This window comes from Saimiri boliviensis, chromosome 9 (genome assembly GCF_048565385.1).
Source record: "Saimiri boliviensis isolate mSaiBol1 chromosome 9, mSaiBol1.pri, whole genome shotgun sequence".
Taxonomy (NCBI): domain Eukaryota; kingdom Metazoa; phylum Chordata; class Mammalia; order Primates; family Cebidae; genus Saimiri; species Saimiri boliviensis.
The window spans coordinates 56,280-70,883 of NC_133457.1; the positions used below are offsets into that span (position 1 = coordinate 56,280).

Here is a 14,604-nt window from a genome sequence, read left to right on the forward strand (position 1 = left end):
CTGCCTTCTCTCATCAGGTTCTATCAGCTAACGTAAAAAATGTAAATAATGTTATCGAAATTAGGATTTTTTGTTGTTTCAATTCAAACAGAAATTCAGATGAGAAATTAATAGCCATGCATGGTGGCTCACACCTGTAATCCCAGTGCTTTGTGAGGCTGAGGCAGGTGGATCACCTGACGTCAGGAGTTTGAGACCAGCCTGGCCAACATGGTAAAATAGCATCTCTACTAAAAATACAAAAATTAGCTGGTCATGGTGGAGGGTGCCTGTTATCTCAGTTACTTGGGAGGCTGAGGCAGGAGAATTGCTTCAATCCAGGAGGTGGATGTTACAGTGAGCCAAGATCACACCACTGCACTCTAGGCTGGGCAACAGGGCAAGACTCCTCCAAAAAAAAAAAGAAGAAATATTGTCTCACTAAAAGTAAAGGTAGTGACATTTGGAACTTAGGAAAATTTTCTCAGGCAGAGTTTTACTTTTTTGACTTAAAACATTTCCAGATGCAGTCCAGAGCATGGCATAATGATACCCACATACACAAAACAGATTTAACAGTTACTCATATGTTGCCATGTCTGCTTCATGTTTTTATATTATGAAATATTGTAATTTGCAGATCTCACAAAATTTCACTCCTAAATACTTCAGTATGCACTTATAAAAAAAAGTAAGCATGAAAGTGGGGTGTGGTGGTGAGCACCTGTACTCCCAGCTACTGAGGAGGCTGAGGAAGGAGCATCGCTTGAGCCTCGGAGGTCATGGCTGCAGTGAGCAGTAATTGCACCACTGCACTCCAACCTGGGTGACAGAATGAGACCCTGTGTCTAAAAAACAAAGTATGTATGGTTTCCTACAAAACCAGAATAACATATGGTAGCTGACACATTAAAAAACCCTGCATATCATCAAATACTCAGGAGTTTTCTTTTCTTTTCTTTTCTTTTCTTTTCTTTTTTGAGACCTAGTCTCACTCTGTCGCCAGGCCAGAGAGCAGTAGTGCAGTCTCAGCTCACTGCAACCTCTGCCTCCTGGGTTTGAGCAATTCTCCTGCCTCAGTCTCCCGAATAGCTGGGATTACAGGGGTCCACCACCATGCCCGGTTAAGTTTTGCATTTTTGGTACAGACAGGGTTTCATCATGTTGCCAGGATGGTCTTGATCTCCTGACCTTGTGATCCACCCACCTCAGCCTCCCAAAGTGCTGGGATTACAGGTGTGAGCCACTGTGCCCGGCCAGGAGGAGGTCTTCAGAAACCAATTAACCTCAGAAGGTGGGAGAAATGCCAGGCCACGAGGACACAGCCATGGGAATTGATATTTACATGGCTAAGAATCTGAGTTTCCTGTGAGAAACAACAGAAAAAAAAATCCTCCTTGTACAACAAGAGAAAATACTACTTTTTTCCATGAAACCATAAGGGTGTGGGCAGTGTAAACCCAAAATTATGCATGAGAGCTTCCCCAGAGCTCCGTGTGGGTGGAGAAATGTGTCCTAACTGCCGCCCTGTCTGCCATCTTGGTACTGGGAACCTGTGAGAATTTCCGAGCCCGACACCCTGCGTCCCGCCTTTTTCCAACAGATGCAGAGCAGTGCATGTGTAGCCCAGCTGGGCAGCATCCAAATGGCGAGACAGGCCACCGGCTCCCAGAGCTGGGCCCTCCTGGCTCCTGAGGACCTTCGGGGGATGGCTCTGGTCAGTACAGCCCTTTCTTTCTCCGCTCTCATAGCCGTGGGGTGCACATGCTCTTTCTGAAGCACTAAGACCCCCCCTGCCGAGGCCAGCCGCCGGACTCAGCCATGTCCTCTCCCTCACTCCAAACTTCCTCCACTCCTCAGTCTTCACAACTCATCCCAACACGGCCACCTGCTCCCAGCAGACTACACCAGTGTCCTGTGCACTGCAGCTGCTCCCACAGACTCGCACTCAACCCTCACTGCGGTCCTGGCTTTCAAGGCCATTGTGCCTGGGAGGAGACGGAGGTGTCGGCGGCTGTCAGGGCACCTGGCTCATTCCCATTTGCTCCTGATGCAGTGACTGTCCCTGTGGGATCTGGCTGGGAATCTCTCTCCCACCCATTCTGAGCCCAGACACAGCCTCCTTAGTCCTCGGGTGTCACTGCCTGCTGTGGCACCCTAGGATACCTGGGAGGCTTCAGTGTGACTTTCCCGGCCAGGATCCCGTCTGACACCTGCATGGAGGCAAGTCCCTGACGTCCAGCTGGAGTTCTGCAGGGTCTGCGTCACCTTCCTTCCCATCCACCAAGAGCAGGTCTCCACAGAGGCACCCTGGGTGGGGCTCCCAGGCTGCACTTTTGCCCCCAGGGCTACACCACCCTTCCTGAAGGCTAAGGCCTGATAGGAACACCCTGCAGGGTGAGGGAATAAGAGAGGTTTCAGGTGAAAACAAAACATCAGCAGACACTTGAGTTACCACCTGCACAAAAACCAAATGTACCCTTTACCCTCCTGTTGAAAAAGTAAGCTCTGTGTGTTCTACCATCACTTCAGGGAAACCAGCCCCTGAATTACCCATTTCAGAAGTATGGCCCCCAGGTGCACAGGGTGGACATGAGCAGAGGGGAAGGGTGTGCTGACCCATATGACCCTTGACCCCAGCGCCCTGCAGGGAGAAACGCAAGGGGCGGGCTTGGCTGCTGCCCTCCACCGTCACAGCCGGTGAGTTCGCCTGATGCCTGAGCTCCATGGAGCCCTCTGACAGGAGGAACACCGTCCCAGAACGGCCATAAGGAACAGAGGCACTGAGACCACTCATCAAACCAATGCCCCATTTTACTAAAAACCACATGTACATTACATTTTACAAAACAGTCCCTTCCTTAACCCCATAAAAGAATGGGGATATTTGGGGAGCTACAGAAACAGGTCCCCCTCCAAATGCTCACGGCTACCTAGGCCTCCCCAGACCCCTGGTCCAGTGCAGGGCAGGGGGCAGCAGAGCCTACTCAGGGTTCCTGGAGCCTGTCCAGAGCCCTCACTGCCTACCCAGGGCCAGAGGGACCACCTGGGGGGCCGGCCTCAGTTGGACTCACAGCACTCCCTGCCGGGCAGGGTACAGTGTCAGGAGGAGGAGTGCGGGTACCCATAGTGGTTGTGGTCAGCCTCGCCCAGGGTCACTGTCAGTGACAGGCTGGGCTTCCGTTCCAGCTCCTCCTCCTTCGGGCAGTGCTGTGGGGGTCGGGCTTTGAAAAAGTCTGAGATGGAGCGGACCGGGCAGAGTGGAGGAAGGTGAGACTGGGCAGGGGCTGGGCAGGCACCAGGGTCATGGGCATGAGTAGGAGGGGGAGGAAAAGGGTCTCAGGTGGGCAATGAGAGGAAGAGTGCCTGTGGGGGAAGAGAGCCCTCTTAGTGGAGGACCAGTGGAGAACACTGGGGCGCCAATGAGCCCAGGGAAGTGCTGCGGTGTGCAGGGAGGAGACCCAGGGAAGGAACTGGGGGAGGAAGGTGTCCAGGGAAGGACTGGCTTTGGGGAGAGGGGTCCCGGGGAGGAATGGGGGAAGGAGGGGTTCCATGAATGGACTGGGGTTGGGACAAGGGGTCCCAGGGTAGGATGTGGGGGAGGAAGGGAGGGATCTAAGGGAGGACTGGGGTTGGGGGAAGTAGTATCAGCAGAGGAATGGGGGAAGGAGGGGTCCCAGGGATGGACTGGGGTTGGGGAAAAGGGTCCCAAGGGGAGGAATGGGGGAAGGGAGGGGCCCTCAGAAAAGCCTGGGGTTGGGGGAAGAGGTCCCAGGAGAGGATGGGGGGAAAAGGAGGGGTCCAGATAGGGACTGGAGTTTTTGGTAGGGGTCCCAGGGGAGAAACCGGGGGAAGGAGGGGTCCCAGGGAAGGACCAGGATTGGAGGAAGGGGTCCCAGGGGAGGACTCCGTGGGGCAAGAGTGTGCAGGGCAGGACCAGGGTTGGGCAGGGAGTGGTCTCTGGACAGCACAGGGGGTGAGTCAAGGTCAGAAGCTCTCAGTGAGGCCAGCGACCAGTATTCCCTGCAGGAGGCCAGCAAGGACGTCACTCCAGTGGTGTTTGTGATCAGACACGCGGGTGTAGCCCACATAGAGGGTGAAGGCCACCAGGAATAACTGGACCGTGAGGTGCAGCAGCCGTGCCCACTTCCAGCAGAGCCACGCCTGCACATAGAGCTGGGACGGGAGAGGGTGCCTCAGCCTGTGCCCTGCCAGGCCCTCCCACACCCACTGCACAGATGGCAGCTCCGAGGCCGGGGGCACAAAACTGGCCAGCCCAGGGCCTCCTGTCTTTACAAACAAGTCAGTGAGTGCGCCCATCACCACCACGACCCACCCATTCTACAGCTGGGAAAACTGAGGTCCAGGGAAGGGAGTGACTTGACAGGCGAGCCCTAGAAAAATGGACTCACCGCCAGGAACACCACGCAGTACATCCCAAAGGAGGTGTGTCCCGAGCAGAAAGACAACCTGGGGAAGGAGAGGCAGCAGGTCGGAGGGCTGGCGGCTCAGTCGGCATCTTCCAACCTCCCTTCACCACCGCCCCTCCTGCAGAAGGGAGGGTTCAACACGAGAGCTGCCGACGTTACAGGCCAGCAAATCCCAGGAGCAGAGGCTGTTCCCTCTGTCCTTTCCAGTTATCTGATGATGGATCAGAGTCTCCAGCTGGGGCTGTGGCATGAGACGCCTCCCCCGTGAAGACTCTGAGGCCTGAACCCAACACCCAGGGTGGACGGTAGTGTCCAGCAAGCAGGCAACACCGGTTTCGTTTTCACTGCGTTTCTTCTCAGGATTTTCTCCCATCTGTGGATCTGAGGGAAGATTTCTTTTTATATAAATTTGAGATCCCGTGAAGGACGTGAATGAAACACAGAAAACAGGAAGCAACAAAAAACTGGCAAAAAAGTCACAATCAACTTTTTTGGACAGAATCAAAAGCTTGCAGGAACCAGAGGAATACTTGATTAACATAATCCAGTTGAGGCCGGGCGCGGTGGCTCACGCCTGTAATCCCTGCACTTTGGGGAACCAAGACAGCGGGATCACGAGGCCAGGAGATTGAGACCAGCCTGATCAACATGGTGAAACCCCGTCTCGACTAAAAATACAAAAATTAGCCAGGCATGGTGCCAACATGCCTATAATCCCAGCTACTCGGGAGGCTGAACCAGGAGAATCACTTGAAAACCTGTGAGGTGGAGGTTGGGGTGAGCCAAGATGATGCCACTACCTGGGCGACAGAGCGAGACTCCATCTCAAATAAAAACCAGAGATATTTCAGTTGGATCTCAGAACAAACAGCTTTGTGGCATTTTAACTCATCCTGGTCCCTCTCCCACTGCTTAGACTGTGGTGGCCTGAGGGTAACAGACCACACGCCCAGCACAGGTTCCAAGAAGGGGCCTTATTTGCAACTGTGGACAGGGGTATGGCTCAAGGGCTGATCTTGATCTCACCTGACTGGACATTCTCCCAGTGCTGAGGTGCTACCTGGTGGACATTTGCAGGAAATGTTTACAACAAATTTGTTAATGTCTGCTGCCTGGGGCCATGAGAGCAGATGAGGCAAAAAACAGAGGAGCCAAACTGCCTAGGAGGAAAGGCCAGGGAATAAAACGCTCTGGGGAATGAAGGCTTGTAACCTACAAGACCCGAGCGGTGCGGGAGCTTGGAAGAGGCCTGCGAGAGGCCTGCGAGGGCCCTGCGCTCACATCCAGCTGGCCTTCCAGCTCTGCACAAGCAGGAAGTGAAAATGAAGGCAGAGAAAACCTGTTTCACCGTGGAAGGGCTGACCCCACAGGCATGCAGACCCCTTCTACTGACTTAGGAGGGTGTTGTGGGGTTTTGTTGTTGTTGTTGTTCCAGATGTTTAAAGACATCTCTGTCCTATCACTCGCTGACCACCAGGCTAAAAGAACAGGAGGAAATGGCCATCCATGACAAAAGATAGAGACTTCACAATCAGAAAAGTCATTAAACAAATAACCACTGCAACAAACAGCAACAACACACCCCGGGGAGTAGGGAGACTCCTATTTCCAGAGTAGCCTTATAATACTCTAAACACACAGTTTAAAACAAAATAAAACAGGTCAGGTGCAGTGGCTCACGCCTGTGATCCCAGTGCTTTAGGAGGCTGAGGCAGGCGGCTCGTCTGAGGTCAGGAGTTTGAGACCAGCCTGGCCAACATGGTAAAACCCTGTCTCTACTAAAAGTACAAAACTTGTCCAGGTGTGGTGGTGCACGCCTGTGATCCCAGCACTCAGAAGACTAAAGCAGGGGAAGTGTTTAAATCCAGGAGATGGAGGTGGCGGACAGCAAAGATCGCACTGCTGCATGCCATCCTGGGTGACAGAGTGAGACTCTGTCTCAAAAAAAACAGAGAAAATAGGTCAGTTAAGAATATTCAGCCGGGCCAGTCACAGTGGCTTACATCTGTAATCCCAGCACTTTGGGAGGCCAAGGTGGGTGGGTCATCTGAGATCAGGAGTTCGAGACCAGCCTAGCAAACATGACGAAACCCCATCCTCTACTGAAAATAATAAAAATTAGCTGGATGTGGTGGTACATGCCCATAGTTCCAGCTACTTGGAAGGCCGAGGCAGGAGAATCACTTGAACCCAGGAGGCAGAGGTTGCACTGAGCCAAGATCATGCCACTGTATACTGCACTCCAGCCTGAGTGACGGAGTGAGATTCCGTCTCAAAAAATAAAATAAATAAAAATAATACAAATGAAAATACAAAAATTAGCCAGGTGTGGTGGTACACACCTGTAATTCCAGCTACTGGGGAGGCTGAGACAGGAGAATTGCTTGAACTCAGGAAGTGGAGGTTGCAGTGAGCAGAGATCGAACCACTGCACTCCAGCCTGGGCAACACAGCCAGACTCTGTCTCAAAAAAAAAGAGAGAAAAAGATGATTTAGCCTGAATGGGCTCAGTGGCTCACGCCTGTAATCCCAACACTTTGGGAGGCCAAGGCAGAAGGACTGCTTGAGCCCAGGCATTCTAGACCAGCCTAGGCAACATGGTGAGACCCTATTTCTAAAAAAAAAATGGCAAAACCAGCCAGATGTGATAATGTATACCTGTAGTCCCAGCTACTTCGAAGGCAGAGATGGTTTGAGCCCAGTTGTTCAAGCCCTGGGCAAGACAGCAAGACCCTCATCACTAAAAGAAAAAAAAAAATTAAAGACAAAAAAAAAAAAGGCAGTGACAAGGAACTGAAAAAGGAAGGCATAACCTAAGCAACCCTAAACAAAATGACAGAGGGCCTTCCTTATCAGTAATTACACTGACTATAAATAGATTAAACACTCCAACTGAAAGTCAGAGATTCGTTAAATGCCTTAATTCAATAAAAAGATTAACATATGCAGGGGGGGAAAAAAACACAAAAAATAAAAAGTCAGAGATCTGGCTGGGCATGGTGGCACACACCTGTAATCCCAGCAGTTTGGGAGGCCACAGAGGGTGGATCGCTTGAGCTGAGGAGTTCAAGACCAACCTGGGCAACATGGCAAAACCCTATTTCTACAAAAAACGTAAATAAACAGTAGCTGAATGTAGTGGCCAGTCCTAGCCACTCAGGAGGATGAGGCTGGAAGATGGCTTGGTCTGGGAGTGAGTCCAAGGCTGCAGGGAGCTGAGATCACCGTACTCCAGCCTGGGCAACAAAGTGAGCCTCTGTCTTGAAAAGAATCAGAGACTGGACAATACAAAAAAAAATGGCCCAATTTTATGCTAGGTATAAGAGACTTACTTTAGAGTCAGAGACATGAATAGGTTGAAAGTACAAGATTGGAAAAAAAAATATTCCATGCAAAACAGTAACGAAAAGAGAGCCAGAATAGCTATACTAATATCAGACAAATGGACATCAAGACAAAAATTGTTGAGGCAAAACTCATATGTATCATTCTATGATGATGAAAGGGTCAATCTATCAAAAAGATATAGCAATTATAAATGTAATAATTATAATTATAAATGTAATAATAATACAATTATAAATGTAAATGTAGTAAACCACAGAACTCCAAAATACATAAAGCAAAAGAGGACAGAATGTTACAACATGAACTTCCAAAACACAAGAATACACTGTGTTCAATCACTAAAAACACACAAAAACAACTTTGTTTTTATTCTATTCGCTTATGCTCTTTTTTTTTCCTTTTCTTTTTATTTTTTTCCTATAGTTTTGAGCAAAACAAAAACAATTTTTTTTCTTGAGACAGAGTCTCGTGTCTCCCGAGCTGGAGCACAATCAGTTCACTGCAACCTCCACCTCCCGGGTTCCAGCAATTTTCCCGCCTCAGCCTCCTGAGTAGTTGGGATTACAGGCATCCATCACCAGGACAGGCAGGTGAACTGCACTGTGACGGGCCACAGCTTCCAGATGGAGGTGCCCTCGGCCGGCCGCCACCCCTGGCACGCAGCAGCCACACCCAACCCCACCCCGGCGGCACCTCCCGGCTGTGCGGCCTCCAGCAGGCGACTCCACGCGGCTGCCCCTCCTTCACATGCCATTTACGGAACCATTTCGGTTATCTGCATGCTGCTGAGCACCTGGCTGCCAGAAAGTGCCACACACGTTTAAGTAACTGACAGCACAGCTGCTCAGGACATGGCGCCCAGGGCTGGCAGACACCCCACAGGACATGGCACCCAGGGCTGGCAGACACCCCACTGGACATGGCACCCAGGGCTGGCAGACACCCCACAGGACATGGCGCCCAGGGCTGGCAGACACCCCACGGGGACCTCGTGCTGTCCCCTGGCCCCCCAACAAGGGTCTACTTTGGAGTTCAGAGGACTTGGCCAGAGAACCAGGAAACGCGCTGGGGAGGAGAGCACACCCGCCCCCCTGCAGTGACAGATCCGCGAGGCCATTGTCCCTTCAGCCACAGAGCAAACACTTGGCCTTTGTTTCCGGGACCCTGGCGGGAGGCCTCGGGAGCTGCTTCCCCCACCTGGCCCAATAACCCGCGGGACAGATTTCGGTCTCCCGAGGTCCCAAAGCCTGGGACTCAGCTTTTCTCTCCAAGTGTCTCCCCCGCCCGAGGCGCAGGAGTTCGAATCCCACCGATGCAATGGGCCTATGCCTATCTAATTATTATTATTTTTGAGACGGAGTTTCCTTCTCGTTGTCCACGCTGGAGTGCAATCTCAGCTCACTGCAACCTCTGCTTCCCAGGTTGAAGCAATTCTTCTGCCTCAGCCTCCCAAGTAGCTGCGATTACAGGCACATGCCACCATGCTTGCCTAATTTTGTATTTTTAGTAGAGGTGGGGTTTCTTGCATGTTGGTCAGGCTGGTCTTGAAGTCCTGACCTCAGGTGATCCATTCAACTCGGCCTCCCAAAGTGCTGAGATTACAGGGATGAGCCACCACACCGGGTTTTGGTTTTTGTTTGTTTTTTGAGATGGAGTCTTGCTCTGTCTCCCAGGCTGGAGTGCAGTGGGATGATCTCGGCTCACTACAACCTCCACCTCCCGGGTTCAAGCAATTCTCCTGCCTCAGCTTCCTGAGTAGCTGAGATTGTAGGCACATGCCACCACGCTGGGCTAATTTTTGTAGTTTTAGTGGAGTCAAGGTTTCACCATGTTGGCCAGGCTGGTCTTGAACTCCTGACCTCAGGTGATCCACCCGCCTCAGCCTCCCAAAGTGCTGGGATTACAGGCATGAGCCACCTCACCTGGCCACTATGCCTATCTCATTGTATTTCTAAAAGGGGAGGGAAAAGAAATAATTTTATTTCCATCCTCACAGTAACTCCATAAAGGAGATAATATCATTTACCTTTTACAAATGCGAAAAAAAAGCTCCAGCTTTTTTTTTCTGAGACAGTGTCTCACTTTGAAGCCCAAGCTTGAGTGCAGTGGCATGACCTTGGCTCACTGCAGTCTTGACCTCCGGGACTCAAGTGATCCTCCCACTTTAGCCTCCCAAGTAGCTGGGACTACAGAGGAACACTGCAACACCTGGAAAATTTGTTGAAATTTCTTGTAGAAATGGGGTCTTGCTATGTTGCTCAGGCTGCTCTCAAACTCCTGGGCTCAAGCAATCCTCCCACATCGACCTCCCAAGGTGCTGGGATTATAGGCATGGTTGTTCCAGCTTTTTTTTCCCCAAGGCCACATTAAGTTGTTAGTGGCTGAGTCTAGAGAGTCCCGGGGTCTGCTGACTCCTACTTCAGTGTTTTTCCAGCTAGACTACAGCCACTGTCATTCCTGGAAGTTGTCTGACAGTGGACTGAGATGGATTATTTGGGTGTGTAGCACAGAGGAACATCTCTTAGGAGACTGAACCCTGAAGTTCTGATGGGGTCAGCATGTATTCTGGGGAAAGGTTCCATAGCTCCCATCCATGACCAGTGAATAGGAATTAGGTACCAGGCGTGGTGGCTCAAGCCTGGAATCCCAGCACTTTGGGAGGCTGAGGTGGGTGGATCACTAGGTCAGTTCAAGACCAGCCTGGCCAATATGGCAAAACCCCGTCTCTACTAAAAATACAAAAATTAGCTGGGCGTGGTGGTGGGTGCCTGTAATTCCAGCTACTCAGGAGGCAGAGGCAACAGAATCGCTTGAACCCAGGAGGCGGAGATTGCACTGAGCCGAGATTGCACCACTGCACTCCAGCCTGGGTGACAAAAAAACACTCAGTCTATAAAAAGAAAATGCTGGACATTGGCCAGGTGCGGTGCAATGGCACATCTGTAATCTCAGCACTTGGGGAGGCTATGGCAGGCAGATCACTTGAGTTTAGGAGTTCCAGACCAGCCTGATTGACATGGTGAAAGCCCATCTCTACTAAAAATATGAATATTAGCTGGGTGTGGTGGCGGGTGCCTATAATTCCACCTACTCAGAATGCTGAGGCAGGAGAATTGCATTAACTTGGGAGGCGGAGTTTGCAATGAGCTGAGATCACGCCACTGTACTCCAGCCTGGGCGACAGAGACAGACTTCATCTCAAAAAAGAAAAAAAGTTGAGTGTGGTGTGTGTAGTCTCAGCTACTCAGGAGGCTGAGGTGTGCGGATCACTTGAGCCCAGGAATTTGAGGCTTTAGGGAGCTATGGTGGAGTCACTGCACTCCAGCCTGGGTAACCAAATGAGACCCCCATTTCTAAAAAACTAATTTAAAAAATTAACAAAATAAGAGAGACAATAGGATAGTATTCATCACCAATAAGAGATCAATCACATCACCCACTGAATCTTGCCAACATGATCAAACTCTAATGCGGTGAGCATAAATCCAGCTGCAAATATGCCACAAATACAAAAGACAGAGAATGGGTTCACCTGCACCAGGGAAATCCAGACTTTGAGAAATGCTACAGGCCCAACAGTGTGGAGTCTTCCAAAATCCATAGAAAGGAAAAGGGAGAGGCCAGGCAAGGTGGCTCAGGCCTGTAATCCCAGCACATGGGGAGGCCAAGGTGGGCAGATCACAAGATCAGGAGTTTGAGACCAGCCTGACCAACATGGAGAAACCCCATCTCTACTAAAAATACCAAAATTAGACAGGTGTTGTAGCACATGCCTGTAATTCAAGTTATTCAGGAGGCTGAAGCAAGAGAATCGCTTGAACCTGGGAGTCAGAGGTTGCAGTGGACTGAGATTGTGCCATTGTACTCTGGCCTGGGTGACAGAGCAAGACTCTGTCTCAACAATAACAAAAACAAAACAAAACAAAACAAAACAAAAAATAAATAAATAAATAAATAAAGGAAAAGGGCCGGGCGCTGTGGCTCAAGCCTGTAATCTCAGCACTTTGCGAGGCCGAGGCGGGTGGATCACAAGGTCAAGAGATCGAGACCATCCTGGTCAACATGGTGAAACCCCGTCTCTACTAAAAATACAAAAAATTAGCTGGCATGGTGGCGCATGCCTGTAATCCCAGCTACTCAGGAGGCTGAGGCAGGAGAATTGCCTGAACCCAGGGGGCGGAGGTTGCGGTGAGCCAAGATGGCGCCATTGCACTCCAGCCTAGGTAACAAGTGCGAAACTCCGTCTCACAAAAAAAAAAAAAAAAAGAAAGAAAGAAAAAGAAAAAGGAATACAGGAGAAAATTATAACTTGTGTCTTTTTTTTAATTTTAGTTTTTGGCCGGGCATGGTTGTTCACACCTGTGATCCCTATCTTTGCACTTTGAGAGACTGAGGTGGGCAGATCACCTGAGGTCAGGAGTTTGAGGACAGCCAGGCCAACATGGTGAAACCCCGACTCTATTAAAAGTACAAAAATTAGCTGGGAATTGTCCCATGGGCCTATAATCTCAGCTACTTGGGAGGCTGAGACAGAAGAATGGCTTGAACCCAGGAAGTGAAGGTTGCAGTGAGGTGAGATCACACCACTGCACTGCAGCCTGGGTAGAGTTTAAAAAAAGAAGAAAATTAGGTTTTGTAGAGACAGGAGTCTCCCAGTGTTGTCCAGGTTGGTCTCAAACCTCTGAACTTAAATGATCCTATCACATCAGGATTACAGGTGTGAGCACTCACCCAGCCAACCAACTTGGGAGATTGAAAGAGGATTAAAAGACATAACAATGCTGGGGAACAGTTATGGGCTAGAGATGCATACTAGGACGGCTCTACTCTAAAGAAACACAAAGAGGCCAGGTGTGGTGGCTCACACCTGTAACACCAAACACTTTGGGAGGCCAAGAAGGGAGGATCGCTTGTGACCAGGAGTTTGGGACCAGCCTGGCAACATAGTAAGACCCTGTCTCTACAGGAAAAAAACAAACTTTTTTTTAAATTAGCCCAGAATGGTGGTGCACACCTATAGTCCCAGCTACTCAGGAGGCTGAGGGGAAATGATCACTTGAGCCCAAGAGGTCAGTGCCTACCACATAGGTGAATAAATAATCTGTACACAAATCCCCAGTGACACCTATATAATAAACCTGCACAGTACCTCTGAACCTAAAATTTCAAGAATAATGGATAAACTAAATCAAAAGAAAGCATAAGGAAAGGAAATTGTGAGACAAAAACCAAAAAATAGTAGACATAATAGTTTGGTGCCTTGAAAAAAAAAATAGACAAATTAGTAAGAAAGGAAATAAGCATAAATGCAAAAAAAAAAAAAGGCAAGAAAAACATTATAAGTTAACTCTAATTATAAGGGACTATTTTACACAACTTTCAAATATACAAATATATTTGAAATCTGCATTGATTACTGTCCAATACAACTTCTAAATCATAAAAATGTCCTACATCTGCACTGTTGAATATGTAGCCACTAGCTACGTGTGTTGAGTGAATACTTGTACACTTAAATGTGGCTCATGTGACTGAGAAATTGAATTTTTCTGATTATTAATTTACTTAATTTTTAATTATAACTGCATTATAATTAGTTTAAATTTGAATAGTCTCATGCAGCTAGTGGTATTGTATCAGAAAGCACAGAATATGAAATTGAAATTTTCTTAAGACAATATTATTTACCAAAGTTAAATCCAAGAGTATTTATTTTTAAAAAAAGTTTAAACAGACCAACTCTACAAAAGACATAAAGTTACTAAAGAATCTCATTCTCCCGGGCGCGGTGGCTCAAGCCTGTAATCCCAGTACTTTGGGAGGCCGAGGCGGGTGGATCACGAGGTCAGGAGATCAAGACCATCCTGGTCAACATGGTGAAACCCCGCCTCTACTAAAAATACAAAACATTAGCTGGGCATGGTGGCGCGTGCCTGTAATCCCAGCTACTCAGGAGGCTGAGGCAGGAGAATTGCCTGAACCCAGGAGGCGGAGGTTGCAGTGAGCCAAGATCGCGCCATTGCACTCCAGCCTGGGTAACAAGAGCGAAACTCCGTCTCAAAAAACAAACAAACAAACAAACAAAAAAGAATCTCATTCTCTCCCTCTGACACACACACACACACACACACACACACACACACACACACACACAGGTGTTACAAGGAAAAGGAAAGCTCTTCTTTATAACACAAACAGGACTTTGACAAACTACTACTCATGGCTCAAATCCTGCTGCAGACCATTTTCCTGCAGTCCATGAGCTAATAATTTTACACAGCTAAAGAAGAAATAGAATATGTAACAGAGACCATATGTGGCCCACAAAGCCTAAAAGACTTAGAATGTGGCTCTTTACTGGAAAAATCTACTGGCCCCTGAGCTAGAAAAATGCCTGAATTTTCAAATCACCATTTTGCAAATACCACCAAGGTAATATAAGATTCTGGCATGAAATTACTCCTAACACTATATACTAACATATTGTTAGGAAAAGGACATTCATATATCTCTATTACCCATCAAATGTTTATTAAGCATGGAGTTTAAATCGAAGAGATGAAACTTAGCTTCACAAATATTGAGATAAAGTGACATTATAAACTTCCCGATGCAATGCAATAGGAAACATAATACTTGCCTAAACATTTTGCCTAATCCAGAAGAACAGTTAGATAAATCCAGTTTGAGAAACATTCTGTGAGACAATTAGTCTGGACTCTTCAAAAATATCAAGGTTGTAAAAGATGAGAAAAAAGGGTGGAGGGGAAGCAATATTCAAGACTGATGAAAATAAGAAACATGACAAAAATTCCAATATAAGATCCCTGACTGATATAGAGAATAT

The 14,604-nt window shown here is 48.6% G+C and overlaps 1 pseudogene; it reads right to left on the reverse strand.

Moving 5' to 3' along the window:
* Positions 1 to 3,068: 3,068 nt before the first annotated feature.
* LOC141585737 (phospholipid phosphatase 2-like) overlaps positions 3,069 to 14,604 on the reverse strand; it is a 142,479-nt pseudogene continuing 130,943 nt past the window's right edge.